At 35.4% G+C, this 20,244-nt stretch overlaps 1 long non-coding RNA gene across 1 annotated transcript; it reads left to right on the forward strand.

Annotated features, from left to right (window-relative positions):
* Positions 1 to 711: 711 nt before the first annotated feature.
* LOC136840871 (uncharacterized) lies at positions 712 to 19,923 on the forward strand. Its single transcript, XR_010853763.1, has 3 exons — positions 712 to 743; positions 5,268 to 5,357; positions 9,870 to 19,923. It is a non-coding gene; the product is annotated as an uncharacterized lncRNA (long non-coding RNA).
* Positions 19,924 to 20,244: the final 321 nt, after the last annotated feature.

Here is a 20,244-nt window from a genome sequence, read left to right on the forward strand (position 1 = left end):
TAATATAGATGAAGAATTTAAGTAGGCTATATCTTATTGGTATCTGCCAAATTGTCAGCCACCAGAGTGACCAGACGTTGCTTTCATAAACACTTTCCTCAACTGAAGGATTAGTCATAGGACGCGATTGAAATACCAAAAATTAAGGGCAGAATAGATTGTTGTCGAGTATTTTTATTAAATAGCTTCAGTTGCTATAACTAAAAATTTTTTTTAGAAAAGTATATCGTAAATAAGTAGCCCAGTTTTAGTTAACTATGCAAGTTTAATCTTCGAGAGAAGCATAAGTTACACCGAAACTACTATACAGACTCTTACTAGTCTTCCCTAACTTTTCTGTATCTGTCCATTTTCAATGATTCCGTCGTTCCTACTGTTACTGTTACCAGAATCTATTTAGTAATGTACCTCATGAATGCCTTAATTATAGATAAAATCATGAATATTATTAACTAATCAGTATTTTTATATGTTAAAAAACTTATTTTTGATAATATGTAAGCAAATTAAAGTTTTTAAATTGTTTTGTAAAACAAAAGCACCATAGCTTTTTCAAGTTTTTTTATGCCAGTGACGTCAGATGTCACACCAGAATCAGATACTCAGATGGTCTTTGTCTTAGTAAGTCGTCAGCGGTGTTGTGTAAGCACAAAATTCTCTCATAGGTAGTAGAATGATTATTTACATTCAGTGTGAGTTTTCACGTGCTTGTGTGGTAAGTATCCACAAAATTCTCCTCATAGGTAGTAGATTGATTGGTAATTCTAAGCCAAGTGCGGTCTGTCCCAGCGGGGAGGCAGGTTGTGTGCTTAACCCCAATGACTATGGGTCCGAATTGACGTTTTTCTATGTTATTTTACAGAAATTGCTTATACTAGGTATTTAAAGTAATATTTTGTCTGGACGGCTGTAACTAAGTTGGCATTGACCTTTACAGCTGGAAGACTCACGCGACTTGAATTGCTAACATGACAGTGATGGCAACAGTCAAATTCTAAAACATAGCACAGCATTCCGCGGCAAACCCCACCCTCCCCTAGCATTTCTAATACGAATAAGCAAAATTTTTTCAAAAAGTAAACACCCCTGGCTGGAAAAAATACCAACATAACTACCACTGAACTGGTTAACAGGTGTTTGCACGTATTTTGTGGCAATTTTGCCGGACCTACATTAGCTGGAATGGAGGTTATAGGAAGAAATGAGCTTTGTTTGCAGAATGCCGGCTAGGATTATCCCCTCTATTTCAAGCTGTTGACTCCTAGTAATGATTTTTAGGTCATTTTGTATGTAGTCTTCAAAGATCAATCTTTTTCAGTTTGTTTTATTATTAACCGGGCGACAAAATATTACTATGCTAAATTCAAAGCATAGTAAAAATAACATAGATAAACGTCAATTGCCATAGTCTAGCTCACCGCGGACAGCCGGCAGTGAGAATTACCACTTTAGGCTGTGATGCTATTCCTATAGACTTGGAGGGAGCAGTTAGGGAAAGTCTGCAGTGAAGCATTTTAACCCTACATTACCAAACTTAGGTTATTTGATGCTATTCTTATAGGCTTGTAGGGAGCAGTTAGAGAAACATAACCTAAGCTAGAACATGATAAAGCATAAGAATATATTACAGAGGTGCGTTGTTTGATGGCTTAGGTCACTTTACCTGATCAGAGGTGCTTTCCTAACCTGACTAACAAAGTATTTCAGAGTGAAATACAGGAATGCATCATAACCTTAACTAGCCTAGACTAACCTTGGACAATGGATATTTAGTATAACAAGGAGGCACTCTCCCCTGGTCTGGTGTTTCATACACTTAGTGTATTCCTTGCTTGAAGGTGGGGAGGTAAGGCTAGAAGTCTGTGGGTCATTGTCATTAGGCTCCTTGAAGCAGCAGTTACATACTAGGCTTCTACTGGTAATAGATCATCTGGATGTGGCCATTGTTTAGTTGTGTGGTTTCTTAGAGAAATTTTATTTTTGTTCCTCTAGTGCCAGGTTTGGTAATTGATTAAATGTCTCTAAACAGAATGGTCTTTGGGAGAGGTTAGGCCTGTACAGCGGAAGGGATTTGTTTTCACTTGTAAATTGCATATTAATAAGCAATTACATGAATATCTTAGTTTGCCTACTCCTCCTACTGTTTTGCATTGTGTATCCTTGTTTTAGCCCAAGTTTTGATCAAAGGAATATTCTCTAATAAAATGTGGCCAGCATGGTGAAGAATATGTAAGTATAATGCATTGCATATTTACCTGGGGTCTCATCCAGTGATGTATGATAGCCTAACCTCAACACAAACTTAATCCTCAAGTGATAATCTTTGAACGTGAAGGAAATTGCAGAAGAAAATGCAGCTTGTAATTCAGTTTTAAGAAAATGAAGAGGCAGAAAAGTCAGGTAAAAGAACTCTATATTTCTGAGAGGTAAGACTCAGAATCCTGCCATCCCAGGGGCTTCTGTGACTGGCCACGTCACCACAGAACGTACTATTGGCAAAGGGATGAAGATTCTGATAATCCTTTTTGGTGTGTTTGAATAAATAATGTAATGCCTTACAGTTAACATTTGTCTGTAGTGTCTGTGTGCCTTCTGTAAGTGTGAATATTGTATGGTTTGAATAGCATCAGGATACTGTATTTGTTTTGCATTATCGTTTTCATATCATCCTTGCTCAGCATTGGTTTGTGATTTTGTGAGAAAAGTGGAATTGGATATTAGCTTATCTGCATTTGCAAAAGATAACTGGTGTTTTTAAAAATACAGCGGTTTCGTTTTCAGTTGGTGATGTTTTATGAATTTAAGAACATATACAGTTATAAAAAAATAGACTATGTATAGTGCTGTAGTAGACTGTTACAATACAGGATATTATTCTGTCTCCATTGTTGATACAGTACCAGTACTGTCCAGAACACCAAAAAAGGGTGTGGTGTGTTATGATTGATTGGATATGCTTTGGTAAATAAAAATCTCTTTAACATTACAGAGGTTTGTTGTAAAAAATGCACAGTACAGCTGTATAAGACTTGAGGTGGTTGTTGATGTTGTTAGATGTGGGGAAGGGGTTAGTTGTTCAGAAAGTTAATAGTGGATTTTCAACTTCGTGGTGGGAACTAGGCAGATGTAACTCCTGCAAAATGTTAGGGATAAATGACTGTTGTCACCAGCAAACTTGACCATAATTACATGGTTGAAGTTGAAAAGGATCATCCATTTGATGAGTAATGCTTGCAGGGATCAAGTGTACTCATTGGGTACTATATAGTTGGAGACACTAGTGATATTCTAATGTGTAGATGGAGCCATGTCACTGGCATAGGAAACCTTGAGTGCCCACCTTTGCTTTTGTCTAAACCTTTGTTGAAGGCTTTTTGTAATTTAAGCCCTCTAAATTATTGATGAAGGGAATTTAGAGCTATCATTTTTCCACAATGAGTCAGCAAATGGAGGAGAGCTTGCATAAGTTGATGCACAATTTCCGTGAAAATTAAGCTACCCTTTTAACCCTGAAACTTGTAACCCTTCTTGTTGAAAGTGACCTTCTTGGTAGGGTATGGCTGTATCTGCTTGTGCCCAAGATTCATGATGTACCTGCCTCACACCTCCTTTGGGTGTGCCTTGGATTTCTGTTGCCGTGGTAAAAGAACGTGTTGCACCAGCTTCCTAGAAGCACCTGTCTCATAGCAGTTGCATTCTGTACACTGATAGCACTGTAAGGAGGCACAGGTATTTGTCTTTCATTGCAAAACCACTCACTCTGATGTTTACAAATTTTTGTTGATCAGATTTTTGTTGATCAAAACTTTATTCACAGTCAATCACACTTGTAGGTCGTTAGGATATAACTAGCATGCATAGGTCATCAAGTTGCATCAGATGCCAGATGTAATGTTGTTTGTCAAGGACACTTCGTTAGTTGTTCAACAGGTTTTAGTAATTGTACTTAAAAGCTTTTTCATGGTTTGTAAGGTGTTAACTTGATGGGTTGCAGGTGTATCTGGCTTAGTATTAGTGATTGTTGCATGTTTCCTTCATTGTTGTAGTTTGTGACTCGTGCAGTAGTTTGCTATTACTTAGGTTGTTCGTATCTTCAACTTTTTGCAAATTGCAGTTTCTGTGTAACTGTTGGTGTCTTAAGTCTTTGTCATTGATGTAAGTTGCCAGTGTCTTAGTTTGCCCAGTTTTTTTGCTTGCCTTAATTTTGTGATGGTTAAGGGCCTGTTTGTGATTTTTAGTTTTGATAATGGTATGAGTTTATGTTACAGCACTGTATTTCATTGTAAGAGTTACATAATGGGTCTTGCTATCGTAGCATATTTCAGTCTTGGTCTTACTCTGATAGTTGAATCATATTGCTGCAGGCATACATGTTGGTGGCCTGCACTGTTGATACATTAGCATTAGTGCCACATTTGTTGAGGTATGTCTACTCATGGCATTTAACTGGCCTGCTAGGTTAAAGTGAACTGTCACTGACGTAATGAATATTGAAGAAGCTGGTGTCAGAGTTCCTCACTTTTTTGTTGTGCTGACATCATTGGTCTGTGCTAGATATGTTGTTGGTTTTTTGCACTACTGTTGTTGACAACAGGGTTGTTCAAATCATGCTGAAGACTGCTTATGGAATTTGTTTTATGTATTAATCACAGTAGTCATGTTGTGGTTTTATGAGTTAATCACAGTAGTCATGTTGTGTTGAGATTTGAATGTTAAGAAAACTATTTTCAGCATTGAAAATGGATGTGTGTATAACATTGAATGAACATTTAGGTAAACTAGAGCTACGATTTTATGAGTTTATAAATTTCTATCTCAAGTGCAAACTAGATTGGGCTGTGCAGTTGGCAGCTTAAAGACATGCTTTAATGTACATGGAATTGTAAAATCCTTAATCTACTTGAATGGGGAAATAGAAAGGAAACTTAAAATATTTGATAACTATGAAGATGGTATTAGAATTTTATAGTTTTTCTGTTTGTACACCAGTTTTTAACTTATAGTACTTGAAAAAATTGTCCTATGGTACGACACAATGACTTTTAAATTAGAATTATGATTTGAAAAGAAAACTTGATACAGTACTGGCAAAGCATTGGGGATTCATTTACATACCCTTTCATGGTAGTGTATTTTGAAAGTTTAAAAAATAGCCTGGAAACCCTGCTGGACACTTAGATTTGTCAGATTTTCCTCTCAAGACAGACTTAACCATTTTTTAAAACTTTCCTTACAAATTCATTACAGTACTCAATCTTTATTTCCAGGATGTGTGAATCCATGGAATCGAGCTCATCAAGGATAAAGGACAAAATGAAGTTGCAGGCACTAATTTCTGTGGCAAGAAACTGGTATTTGTAAGTGAAAAAACTGCTTTAAAAATTAAGTTACAGTAGTCGGATTAAAGGTATGCATTAAAGCCCTACTGTACTGTGAGTACTCAGTTCATGCAAGAGAATTCAGTGTTCTCAACCTAAGTAATGCCTGTTATTGTAAAGGAACTTGTAATGTTTCACAAGATGAAAAGTTAACGGAAAATGACATAGTAAGTAATTACATTTAGATGCAGCTTGTTTAATTACAAGTCTGTAATTTAGATTAGGATACTTGACAACAAAATTTTCATATTTGCTTATAGCCTATTGATGGGAGTAGTTGAATCTTTATAACTTATTGGGAAGACTTAGGATAACAGAAATTAGTTTACTAAGGACTGTTGTTCCCTAATAATTGGGAGTTTTCAGAATGAAGGCAAGCAACATGGGATAAGTGTAAGCTTAGTGCAGTAAGAAAACATCTGCCAAATCCCTTTACAAAACTTGGTTTACTGGAAACCTGTATAAACTTGATTGGTTGAAGGAACAAGTTACTGCATGTTAGTAATATAAAAAATCTACTAAAAATACAGTGGCATAATAAAAATTTTTGAAAACATTTTTATTTTGGCATTAAAGAATGGAGAACTCTATTGCCATACAGTAGTTTGTAACAGGATTTTGTTGTTGAGTTCAGTGCTTAGTAAAAATCCTGCCCATTTTTTCCTTTGATTGGATAGAATACTTTCTTAATATTTCCAGGTATAGGTATCTGTTCAACATTGGGTAATTGGTAGCCAAGTACATAGAATGTTCAGCCCCAGTTTGTTTTTTTTTTTTAGTGCAGTATTTGTTGACAGTGAGGGATGCTAAGATCTATGAAATACTGCCTGTTGTTTACTGTGAAGAATTGAAAACAGAGGGTGAAGAATGTATTCAGGAATGTAGAACCAAGCAAAAACTACAGTATTTACTGTACAAATATGTACTGTATTTATTTTTGGGGGTGAAAAAGAGATGTGTACAATGACATTGTAGACACATCTTGGGCATACTGTACAGAGTGATGTGGTAAAATTGCTCAGTTTACATAGTCTTTCTTTAAATATGAGTTATAGTCAGGATTATGGTGATTATATTTGTTTGAATATGAGTTATAGTCCGGATTAGGTTAACTTTATCTTCCTTTGAATGTGTTATATTCTTCATCAAGCTTTTGCTTTTAATTATGCTGTAATGAAGGCATCCTGAAACTGTATTAAGACATACTTTTACTAACAGACCTGTAATGAAAGTCTTCACTCAGTGACAATGGGTAGAACAGAAAATATGAAAATTAATTGAAGGAAACTGATATTTGATGAAGAAAAGGATTATTTGTTAACTCTGGGATTCAGCAGATACAGCATGCATCTGTTAATTGGTACATATTAAAAGTTGAATAAAATTTGTTTAGAAAGGTTGGAACAACTGAGTTCCTTTGGGATACAGATTTCTTAAGTTATGTGGTACTATATGCAGCAGGAAATAGAGCATTATTAGCTGATAATATTCAACAGTGTAAGAAAGAATTCTGTCTTTCTCCCTGGTAGGACCAGTCCCTTTACTCATCATGATAGTATTAGCTCGCTTGGTTACCAGTGGTGTGGAGGCCTTGGTTACCAATGATTTGGGCTCGCTGCGGAGAGTTCGATGTTTTTTATGCTTTTTTTTTTCTTCATATATATCGTGGATAAATTTTGATTCAGCCAGTACATTGGCCAGTGAAAATTATTTCAGGTTATCTTAAACTAATGATCAAACACTTCAATACAAGCGGGAGACAAGAAGCCATTCTAACCATATTTCTGAATGGTAATCCTGTCACATAGGGGCAGAAGTCATTTTGAAGTAATGGTGTTGGATAAGAAGCAAAAATTTTCTTCACATAAATGACTAAAATCAAAGGCAAGACATTCATTAAACATTTTGAAAATGACATTAGGCACTAGTTAGGGCTTTATAAATCTTTATTGACTAATTTTACTGATTTAATATAAAATGTTAAATAATTCTCATTTGCATGTAACAATGATGATAAGAAGATATTGATGCAAATTCTGTTACATAAGGTACTAATAGTAGTTGAACTTTTTTAAATTGTAAAACAGTTTGATTTTGCTTATTTTATGTTACTTGGCAAGTCATGTTACAAAGACATCTGTATTTGTGTTCATAGTCCTGTCTGGATGATATCCAGTAAAGCTGGGGACCTGAGTGTTTCATCCCCAAAAAGGAGATTTGCTGCTCTCTCTTTGTGTGTCAGGTTAAGGCTTTACTGACTCCCATTATTGATGCAGGTGAGAGGGACATCAGTTTAATTAATGGCTGTGTTCCCATAGTTGTATACATCCTCCATATGTCCCACCAGAAGATGTTTTCAGTATCAAAGGTTACAAAACAACCTCCTCACAATATGGCCCGTAGGGGGAGTAGTGCCATTGGTGCACTTCTTTTGTTTCACTATAGGCATTACTTGAGGTTCTTTTCAGCATCCCATTGGCCCATAACTGCAGCCCCAGTCATTTTCTTTACTGTACCACCATTTGTGTATTCTCTGTTTTCCATCTTTCTTCCCACCCTCTCCTTACAATTGTTTCAACATTATTTTCAGCACTGAATGACTTCATAGTCCCCAGCACTTAGCCTTTGGCCTAAATTTTATATTCAGTTCAATTCAGTTCTCACACATATTGGAACGGAAGCATTGAAGTGATGGCTTCCAGAGATCTGAGAAGGCTCTTCTACCACTTTGAGAGGGGATTGCGTCCCAAGCTGACCTAGCTGCTTATGTAGGACTCCTTTGTTCGCAGTAGTTTATTAGGGGCCTGATGAACTGCTTAGTGAGACATCCCTTCAGCACTTGTTCATGTAAAACTACTTTCCTGCTAATTTTAGTATCTTCTAGGCATTTGATTGAGTTGCAACACCTCCCAGGCAGGGTTTCTTATACCAGACTTTGATCTGTTGAGGATTTTTACTTTGCTCCTAACTGGGTTGCTGACTTCAGACTGCCAGGAGTCAAAATGGCACACCTGCTATTTTCCATACTGGCCTTCATACTGGTCTATTCAGATCACCTTTCAGATTTGATCAATTGTATTGAAAAATACTTTTCTTAAAGTGATAATCCTTGAAATAACTTTGCATAATAGTTAAAGTCCTCCTGGGGCTCTGTGGGTTCATAGAGCAGGCGCTGATCTCCTGTTTCTTAGGCCGACAGCCATTTGGGAGACAGGTCCCAATGCCTATGACACGTGGCCAATGTGTCGCTAGGCCCACTGTTTAACTCCCCAGCCCGAGGGCTGGTACCTATTCTCCTACTGAACCTCTCGGGTTTCTTCGGACCACTAGGTTGATGGGCTGCCGGGATTTTTGCAGTGACGCAACCCAAGCCATCAGTGAGCAGCGGGATTTGAACCAGACCCTCTCGACTGGTAGCCAAGAATCATACCACTGCACCACTATGGTGACATAATAGATTATCTGTAAAATTTCTTGAAGTCAACAAAGGAAGAAAGTTTTTTCTTAAGAACAAGAATTCATCATGTGTGAGATGATGTTAATGATCAACAATGCATAATATATTGTGACATAATAGTAGAAGCTGATCTTATTGCAGTAAAACCATCTCCCAATACCAGAAGTAGTGTAACTCCAGACATAATGTCTACAAACCAGTGAAGGAAGTATGTTTACTAGCATACTGTTGCCTTCTGGCAGAAATGGATATTTCAAGCACATGGAAAGGCTTCTGAAATCAACGCTGGTCAGGTACGAGTGACTGTCCACAAGTTCAGGCCCTCTCAACTACCTTAGCCTTCATGAGAAATATTGAGACTTGAGCCATATGATATTTGGATATAGCACCCAGGACAAACTTCATGCTTTACTCCTAGGATGCTTAATTACGTACAGTATCTCTCCATTAGAGTACCATTTGATTCTTGATTCCTGATCCATACTGTCCCCAACTGCTTCACTGGATCCATGAACCCTATCTGAACTTCTCTTCCTTCCACCTAAATTACAATTTTTGCAGTGTATGATGTATTTGTAATGGAACAAGTAACTTTTTATGAATTTAAATTTATATTTTTATACAAGCTTCTTAGTTGTATATGCCTACTATGTCACCCAGTCTATGTGATAGGGTGAGAAGGATAGTTCTTACATAGCAGTAGGTGAAAGTCATACATTACTGTTAGCTATTCTGCTATTTCTGTCTACACATATGTCTGGGTGTGTTTAGATTTTGAATGAGGGCTTTTTTTTGATTAATGGGTCTTTAAGAAAAAGAAAGTGTTTCATATAAAACTTCTAAGTAAAATATTTAAGAAAGATTTGTAAAAGCTTGAATAAATATGAGTACTTTAGCTGGAAAAGCTTCATGGCTAATTCATGAAGTATAATGATTCAGTGTGTTCAGATTCAATATGCTTTATAGGTAAATGCTTAACTTTCATTGGCACTTAAAAGAAATTATGGATGATTGCATAATTCTTATTTTTACAGGATTATAAGTGAAGAAGGCAGAAAGAGAGCTTAGCTTCTCAGTTTTCCAAGGATAATAACTTAAGAAGAGGAAATGTTTGCAGAGCCACAAGTATATATCATGGTACTCTACCACTGGCCCTCAAAAACTTGAGTATGATAGCTGTAACTGTCACCCAAATTTGTTCTCATACTATGTTGTAAGAGCTTTTGCTGCTCAAGACTGTGAATAATAGACTGTATGAGTTAACAAATATCAACATAAAATTTCCTCTAGTAAAAGATATGAAGTGTACACTCTTGCAATACTTCTTTAAACTATGCGTATAGTAACCCCAAACATCATAACACGCAGTAGAACATATGAGATGTAAGTTTCCACACTGCAATATACACTGATGGGTGCAAATCATCTTCAGGCATAGGATTTGCAGCCCTAGCACCCAATAAAGCTTATCAATAATGGCCCAAAAATGCCATTTGATATGCCTTAGAATTGGCCACTAATTTGACCTTTGGATATTTGAAGAATAGCCCACATGACCCAATCCCTGTATATACAGAACATAGAGTAACATTAATAGTTAAACATGTTTATTTTTGTGTTTGCTCAAAATAAAATCAACTATATAAGTTTTGGAAACAAATCAGTCTAAGAAATTTTGTCAGTCTCCATCATTTCTAGTTAACCTAATTATGGAATTTTAAAAGAGCTGTAATTTGATATATAAAATTACACATTTTCATTATTAATACAGTATAGACCAATCCTTTTGGGCCAGCATACTGAGCTAAATAAACAAGTTCAAGTGGTCTGGTAAAATATGTAAAACACCGTACAGTAATAATAATAACTAATTCTTTCATTAACTCAGTGTATGTCTCCCTGTTTCATCATCATACCCCATTGATGATGAAAAAGCTTGGAATATCTAGTGGTAACATAAAATTTTGTTGAAAAATCAGTTGTATTTAGATGAAATGCAGTGCTCTCCATTTAGAGTAGATAATTGTATAAGTTTATGAAACACTAAACCAAATTTTTGCAACTTTTGAATTAGGAATTTGAAGGCTGTGTTTTAAATCATTGCAAAGCTCATGCTACTGCTTAAAAAATATTTTTAGTGTATGTCACTGTGTAGTTTACTGCAACATTTTATGATTTGGTTAGTTTAAAATATGCGTGAACACTTTTCTACACCGGACTATTCAGGCTTGGAGTGCACACAAACAAGAACTTAATTTCAGTGTAGGTTTTTATAGCATCATGCCTGTGTGTGTGCTCCAAAATTTAGGTGTGAACCTAATGTTGGAATGATTTGATTAAAGTAAATGTTGCGCTGCAGATTTGGACCTTTTAAAAGTGGCTGTAATGCAACTTATGCTGCATTATTCAGAAGGCTCCTCTAACTCCAAGGACCCAGCATGAGCAGTTGGGGCATTAACTCAAGAAGGAGAGGCAGTGTCTTTCTTCCTTCTTTATGCTTTGAACTGTTTAGACTAATGCTGTATATCAGTGTTGGTTTTTGGCAGCCTTAGAGTTTTTTAGACATTTTGAACTTGAGTTGAACTTGACAGCACCATGTACAAGGCTCTGACTTTAGATATTATAGATAATGCGTTCTTTTGGAGATATTCAAGTGTAGACTTTTATGATTGGAATTTTGTGCAACATTTGGCTGTCATGTACAATGGTCTGTAAACTTCACTTATTTATTCTTAGCCTAGTGCAGGGTTTGACAGCCACATATAATTTGGTGTAGGTTTTGGCTTTAATAAAATGAATTTAGTTGATGTAACATACAAGGCTCTTTGAACTTTGGTTATTTTTAATTTTAGTGCACATTTTGATAGATCTTTCACACTTTGTTTTCTGAGTAAATTTTGAAGTTCTCATGGATTGCAAAAAGTAGGGGGAGACATGTTTTGGAGGTATAGACGACTGAAGACATCATTTGACCTTATAACATGCAGTTTTATCATTAGCTTATAGAATGTTCTAGTAAACAGGTAATTACCGAGCCAGAAGAGGCGTGGGGAAACAGATCCATGATATTCTTGGAAGAAGTTCTAAAAATATCTGTAAAAGAGACAGAGTGGAGGCTGTAGGAATTATCATGGAAAAGATGCAAGTCCAAGACCTTCTTAGACAGTACTTGAACTTTACTGAAAAACCTAAATAAGTGATATCATATTTCACATTTTATGAGACTTGGGTAACTCAGATGCATAGCAGTACAGTATCCAGAGCCATGCAAAGATTAAATGACTTATTTATTTAAATGTGTTTTGTCCAAATGTGTTTTGTCCAGATTTTGTATCAGCTTTTTTTGTTAGAGATCTTGAAACATTTTCATGTTTTGTAATTTTAAAGAATCATGCTATATTTGTTGTGTTATAAATGAAAATCAGTGTATGTACAGTACTGGAGTTTTATGAAAAATATTTAAACAGGATAACATTGAATGCTAATGTGATGTGGTTTTATAATGCTGACATGATTTGGTTTTATAATTTAATTATCATTATGGATGAATAGGAAGGCTACTGTTATTTTTTGCATTAAGCCCTTAGACATTTTGTTTACCTGCTTTACTTTATTGTTAAAACACTTTTGATTAATATCCATTTGTCACTAGTGAAATGGAAACCAGTCACAGCTGCCATAAGTAACTTTTAAGTGTCACACTACTATATATAAATAATAAGGGAATTTCATACTCTCAAGTTCTGTTTTGTCTTTTTATGCCAGTAATCTAAAATACACTTAACAACCCCAGTTAATTGCCCTTGACACCACTTACCCCATTCATGATATCTGATGATATTGTTTGAAGCACAGACCTAGCTATTTACAAAAGCATTTTGTCATATGAAGGCAGAGATCCGAGTCATGAATTACAAATTACCAATGAGTGGAAGGTGCGGAAGACAGTAGAAACATTCCATGTAACGGGGTGTCTCCTCTCTGGTATAAAGTTGTTGGTTTATATGCTTGGTCACCCTGGATGAATCCACTGTGCTGTGCACACTATTGGTACATTTTGAACATCTTTTGTTCTAGCAGGATTTTTCTGGTTAGTTACTATGGTGACACATTTGTTCTAGCAGGGTTTTTCTGGTTAGTTACTATGGTGATACATTGTATTTCTTGATTTCCTCAAAATTTTTGAAAACACCTGCTTAAGCCTGAGTTTGATTGGGAAAAAACAAAAAATCTCTCTTCTTGGGTGGAGCTAACATACACCTTGAAGAAATTCAAGATTGCTACTTGCCATTTTCGAATGAAGGATAAAAATCAATATCAGATTATGTGATTGACGCTATGTACAGTATGCGGTTGATCGTTGACATTCAAGAGATGATGTATTTTTTGTAGCCATAATGGCCGCTTTAACATCCATTGCAACTGGATTCAAATTGTATCTACAAGATTTCATTTTAATGAAAGCCTTATTTTGGATGTAGATATCATTGTAACATACTCCACTAGTACTTTTCCAACCCAAGTTGGTTTTGGTTTTTCAATTTCCCTGATCAAATGTTTTCATTGCAAGAATGAATGTGTCTTGGATCTGGTGACTGATGTTACATCAAGTACAATACAAGACTTGTCCAGACTCAGTAAGAGGTGTTAAGGTTGGAACTTCTACTGACTTTCAAGGAGAGAAAGTTGCTGTAGCCTTTACAGTACAATCTGGAAATTATACTGTTGAATAGGTATATTTGGGTCTTGACCATTTTATCCTGAGGAAGAAAAGATAGTTTTTAATATTACTGTGTCTCCTACCCTTACTTGTTGACTTTAGCACATATCTCAGCAACTATAGATCTTTTGGCAGCAGTTTGACAATAGGATGCTTTATAAGTAGATGAAATAAGGGGTTCTGCATAAAGTTTTGTCCCCCAGATTAATTTAAAGGTAGTCTACTGAAATGATCTACAAAAGGGCTATTCTGAGACCTTAAAAATGGTAGTTAGCTGAAGGCAGCACCTGGCCTACCCTTCCATTTGGGAAGAGGCTTCTAAATACCCAGTCAAGACTTTTGTATCCAAGATGTTAATGAAAAAATCATGACCTCTCTGTGAGAGATAGCCCTTATAGGTGTTTTATATTTTTTAATTTAGCTGGCTCTTACTGAGCAGTTGTCTCCTTCCTTAAGGTAAATGTGACAACTGTTTTTTTTTTTCCATTCGGTCTTTGAATTAGAGTCATGGTGATTTTCCAGGTGTTTTGATGAGTTGCAGATTCCACCTGGTTATGTAGGTGGGTTAGGCATAATTATTGGTTTGTCAGGGGCATTCCCTGATAGAGAATGTATCTATTGATCTATTGCCTACCTAACTGCCATTAATTATTACCTGGTCAATGAAGTGTTGGTCTCTTCTTTGATTAGGTGTTATAGGCTTTTGTAATTACTGTAGATTTGTATGGAACCCCCATTTCTTCTAGTAACAGAAAAAATTGAGGCAATAACTTTCATTTTTCAAGTGACAAGTGGAAATTAACACTAGATTTTAGAGCAACAGTGTCAGCTAATTCCTTATATTGTTTCATTTCTTCAATGCCAACCAGTCGTAAGTGATACTAGTCAGCAGTGATGCTCAATTTAGCCAAAGCATAAAGTACTGAAGTGGCAGTAGGGTAGCTTCTTGTAAAGCAGCAGTAGTAAAATGTAGCATGATTTGAATAACTAGTTTTTCAAGTGATATTTGTAACATGTCTTCATGTAGAAGCAACAAATAAGACCGTAAGTTTCAGCATAATTTATCCAGCACCTTACCGAGTGCTAGAAAGAACATATGGAAGTATCAGGTTCTCAAGTGCAGTATCAAACATTTAAATCAATTATTGTAGGTACAGTACAAGGGCATTGATTGGCAGTTACTAGGGAACAGTAGTATTGTCAGTGATTGCTTGTAGGGACCAGCTACTTAATGCTGTAGATGAGTAATGTACAGAACTTAGATTTGATCAGTATCAGAAACTAGTGTATCATTGGTGTCAAAAATCAGCATTAGTGAAGCCATCTGTATATTTCAGTGGTATCGTTTACTGTATTGTTATGAAGGCCTATCAAATTATCAGTGCTGCTAACAAACCTTTGGATATGTGTCCTGAAAATTTTGCAGTCAACTGAACAGTGTATCTCTAGGGGTCTATATATTTTTGTAAATATGTTATATTTTGTTTTACTCACGGGCAGTTGTTTCAAGGGCTTAATGAGAAAAAAAATTCCTAATAAGTTTGTGTCACCTTCTTCATGGAAGAAATGCCTTGCAGATTAATTCAAATGTTAAAGTAATGAGTACAATGCGTGAATACAGATATTCTCTTCTGTAAATTTTGTGTGTTATGTAAGTAGATAAAACTGGAAAAGTAAAAGATAACTCCTTGGAATCACCATTGTAGTGGCTGGCTGGGAGAGGACAAATGAATGTTCTAAGCAGAAAGCAACTGAATAGATGCCATCACTCATCACAGTAAAGGAAACTGTTCAGGGAGTTGGTAACTGAGGAGTTTGCCCAAACAGATGATGAACCAGAAGTAGTTTCCCATTGTCTTTGTCCCCTTTTGTCCCTTTTCCCCCCTCCAACAGCTAGATATTCCCCCTTTTTTTCTCCTCTGTGCTGCAAGACTTGCTTGTTTTCTCTGACGGAATACTAGTAGTAGCATTATGTATCCATTAAAAAGCTATGTGGTCCCTAAGGCAGGAGTTGCCGGGAACTCGAAGTGACAGACATTTTGTTTGTGTGCTATGTTTCTTGTTTTCACACTGTTGTTATTAGTTATTAACCTCTATTGTAAATGGTTGTTTGGCTACAAAAAAACATTTGAATAGTAACTAAGGAAAATTAATATTTTTTGGTCATCTGGTGTAGGATGTGAATTTTAAGCGTTGAGTATTTTGGCTGTATAAGAGCTTTAGACTTATGTAAAAATGAGGAAGTGTTCCTAATCCTTTTCAAGACTGGCAGCTTAATGAGGATTTTGTCATCCAAATGAAGTTTGTTTGTAACTGCATTTCCCAAAAACTTCACTTAGTGCTTGCTGACAGATGAACTTACATTTTAAATTTGCTAATTGCCGCCATACTTACTAGTAAATGTAGCATTAAAGATGAAAAGTAAAAATTTTTTGTGCAAAACAATTCCATAAAAATATTCTTGTTGGGTTATAGTCAAGTTGTCACCCTGTGGTCTTGCAATTTGATGTTGCTTTATTACATAATTTGACCATATGCCACTTTGAAAGGAGGCACCAGCTTCTTTCACAAATGTCCATATAGTCTTGGGGTTTTTTTTGCAATTCATTGTGCCTGATATAGCAGAAGGGATAAAGCACCACAGTGATCATTCTAGAAAGATTTTATGTGATGAAATTGGCAATCGTGACGTGAAAATTGTGTTGACAGGAAGTAAGTTTGTGTAGTTGGCTGATTAGGGTGGAAATGTTATTTGGAAGTGGGGTTTCTAAGGGAGTCCATCATTTTTAGCATGGGTAAACTTGTTTAAGGTAGAGTAAAAATTTGTCAAGCTCAGTGACAGAGCACTTGGGTATACAGCAGAAATACTAATGGTGGAGAAATTGAGTGTGAGTAATGTATATGAATTGTTCTAGAGGTTGACAGCCCTTTTCCCCTTGAGTAAGTACCCCAGTCAGATCTTCTACCACTTTTCACTTTTAACACTAAAAAAGATTTAAATTGTGTATTTCAGTAATTTATAAATTTGGATATTACAGTCTCTCTCTCTCTCTCTTTAGTGTATTTTGTGCATACTCATATTCTGAAAATCTGTTGGCTTTTCTCAAGATTCACGAGGTCTCTGTTAATACTAGTTCAAGTGAGCTTATATATATTTCTAAATATAGTTCCTACAGTGTAAGTAGATTGAATACTGTTATTTAAAGAATCATTTTTTGATTACCATGTGTCTTCAGATATTAACCATTCACCAAAAATCAGACTGATGATCTAATATTTTTTAATTTGACGAGAATTTTATTGTTCAAATGCTGTATGATAAATTGGTGATAAGAGGTTGATGATAGTGTTAGAACTCAGAGTAATGTTATTAAAAATTAATATGGAAAAATTATTGCATTCACAGTTGTAGATGGCTGATCTGCTCATTTGGTTATGATTTTCCAGAAGTTAACTTTGTGAAGAGTCAAAGTTTGGCTTACAGTATATATACTGTGTATTTCCGTGTTTAAAACGACCTTTAAATCCTAAAATTCACCCCTAAAACTTGGGGGTCGTCTTACACTACCATTCTCAAAACCAAACCTTGAATTCTAAGTGATGTTTAGTGGAAGGCTAGCCTCGGCGTCAGTGTGATAACCACAGACTTTCATGAAAAGATTCACATTATGAAAATAAACTGATCAAAAAGGTAATAAAGCCATATTTACCTAGTATATTAGTATTGGCATATCTTCATAATAAATAGCCTATTCAAGGAATAATTCCATATCAATGAAATTAACTTTTATCTATGCAAGCCAGCTGAAAAAATGTAAACATTGAGTTATGGTTGCGCTCACAGCAACCTTTTTCTTTCGGCAATTTTTCAAAAATTTTAATGGTAGTGTAATTAGGGTAGTAGTAACATTTAGGATAACATAATATTCATTTTTCAGTAAAAATCTATTATTTTGTAACTGTTTAGAACAATTCAGTCATATGAATGATATTGTGCATTATCTTATTGTTGTCGGGTTGTTTGTGATTGCCGATGAAACGTAAACAAAACGGTTTCCCTAGGCAAAGTGTGTAGGAAAAACATATAGAATTGGCTTTATTTTGAATTTCTAAGGATACAGTAAGTAAAACAGCATTTGTAATAACATCATCTTTACATAACCAGTATTTCATAAGATACTGTTGGTGCAAAAGCTGTCCTATACACAGATGGTTTTGTAATTTAGCAGTCGTCTTATACCACAGATATGAGATAAATTCATGAAAATGTTCCATAATATTTAACCTCCTCTTATCTAAAGGTCGTCTTATACATACACGGAAATGTACGGTAATTTTTTTTAGACAGTGGTACAATGGGGTCAGAAAGAACTGGAGACAATGTAGGACATTGGCAAGAAATGGCCATTCAGTTTTTATAACTGGTTATCAAGAGGTGGGGGAATTGGAAGATCATTTTTGAGTCAGGTGTCATTGTCACATTCTGGGATCTTGTTGAAAAGCATTATAATATCCAGGTTTTGTACTTGATTCAAAACTGCCAGGATATTTTTCTCTCTTTGTTCCTTCATCACTTTAGTTTGCATATATTGATGGAAGACTGTAAAATAATAGAATAATATTGTCTTAATATTGGCAGAGTCAGTAAAGTAACTGTTCTATATAGCAATACCTAATGAAGCAAATATATTTTAGATATTTGACACAGTGAATCTAGTTTTCCAATTTTATTTTTTAGATAGACCTTTTCACAGCTCAAACTAAACTTTCCCCATACTCTCTCTCTGTGCCATCAATTTTTATTACTTTTGTTAAAGCTATCCTAGTTTTTTAAAGGTTTTATTTATTCTTAAAGATTTATCACCTATCTTTCTCCAGCTGTTGTCGAGTCTTTCCTTCTTTGCTCTTTCAGTTTTTCTCACGCTCTTCTTGTGGATGGGAAACGGGTACCACTTGGCTCAAACATTGTAGCACTGTTCAACATCTTTTACTAAAACATCCATTGTATAGGGGGCAACAATTGTTAGTCTCATTAATGCAGAAGCAGTTGTTAAAAATGTGGACAGATTTGGCTTAAGCAAAATGATGGTTTAGCAGAGAGTCATGGCATTTTAAATAAGATTAAGTCGAAAATTATTTAGTTAAAACACAAAGCATTATATAGTTGGGGCTCAAGCTTTCAGACATACTGTGGATTTAGTCTCTCTGTATGTAGGTTAGTCTCTGTAGGTAGGTGACTTTTTAGTATAGTCTTACAATTGGATTTAGGTGTATGGGATGTTATGTTAATGCAGCAGTTAGGTAAAATTATTTACCAATATTTGGTGTTAAATTCATGCTCTCTTCCTCACTTTCATCTCTGTCTCCTCCTGGCTGTTATCCTCCCATTCTCTCTCTCTCTGAGCCCCACACACTCCCTTCATCTTTCTCTAGATTAAAATAATTATTCTTCTATTTATATATATTGGGTTTCTTTCTCTGTATATTAGTGTCAGTTATATTAGCTGTGTTAATCTCTAGTACAGAAAGAGGCATCCTTGCGTATAAAAGATTTTTTCTGTTAATTCCCATCTCTCCCTTAGTCTGCCTTTATTTCTCTGTTTAGTCACTGTTAGTCTCCCACTCACTCTGGGTTAGAAGAATCCTAGAAGAATCCCTCCTTTCATATCTCTACACATCAGGCTCTCTGCATTAGTTTGTTAGTGTTTTTTAAGTCTTTGTAATTTCCACCTCTCTGATTTAGATTCTGCTTATTTCTCCTGTCAGTTCATAAACAATAGGGCCATGTTATAGCTCTCTTTTGTATGTCATGTCCTTCCATTCCTCCCCTGTCACACCAGCATTCTCTATATATTTTTTAGTCTCCATATTTGTATTACTGTTAATCTCTATCTCCCTTTCATTTCTTGTTAACCAGTACTATATCCATTTTTGTCCTTTGTCACTTGTATGTTTTCAAAGTATTGTATCTTTCTTACGTCTTTCGATCATCCCCTTTGTTGCTTCTAGGTATCAACACAGTAATGGGAAAAATAAATAGGAGTGAGTAGAAGCTAAGGTGACCCAGCATTGGGGAGGGTAAATGTTTGAGGGGTGGTAGACGAAAAATGGGAAGCGACTTTTAGAATATTTCATCTGTTCAGACAATACTCCATTATAAATTTCATGAATGGGTTCCCCTGCTGTAATGATTGATGGCATACTATATATTTTCAGTAGCCTTTTGCTGAGAACACGTTTTTTGCCTGTCCGTTATATTTTACTGTGGTGGTTTTAAGATAAATTTAAAAATTGGATGAATAAAAATATTTTAGTGGCTTTAAAATAAATTTAAAAATTGAGTGAATAAAAAATATTTTAAAGTTTCATTTGACTTTATTTTATTAATAAACAATTTTACATTAAAATTTAACAATTTTATATTAAACCTGAGACAGTTGGAGTGGTTGAATAGAAATATAAAGGTTAACAGAATGAATGGAATGAAAAGCAAGGCTTAGTCTAAAGGGGAAAAAATGGGAGAAAAACCCTCCAATTGCATCAGAAAAGAATAGCTTGTGAGGTTGGATAGCAAAGTTGTAAGTTGCAGGAAAGGAGGTAAAGTAAAATGCTAAAATGTGGCTGCAGGGCCAAAGGAACAGCCTTTGGCCCCGGGCCACATCTGCTTTTTATCATTTTTACCTCTTCTC

The sequence above is a fragment of the Macrobrachium rosenbergii genome, chromosome 8 (genome assembly GCF_040412425.1).
Source record: "Macrobrachium rosenbergii isolate ZJJX-2024 chromosome 8, ASM4041242v1, whole genome shotgun sequence".
Classification (NCBI taxonomy): Eukaryota; Metazoa; Arthropoda; class Malacostraca; order Decapoda; family Palaemonidae; genus Macrobrachium; species Macrobrachium rosenbergii.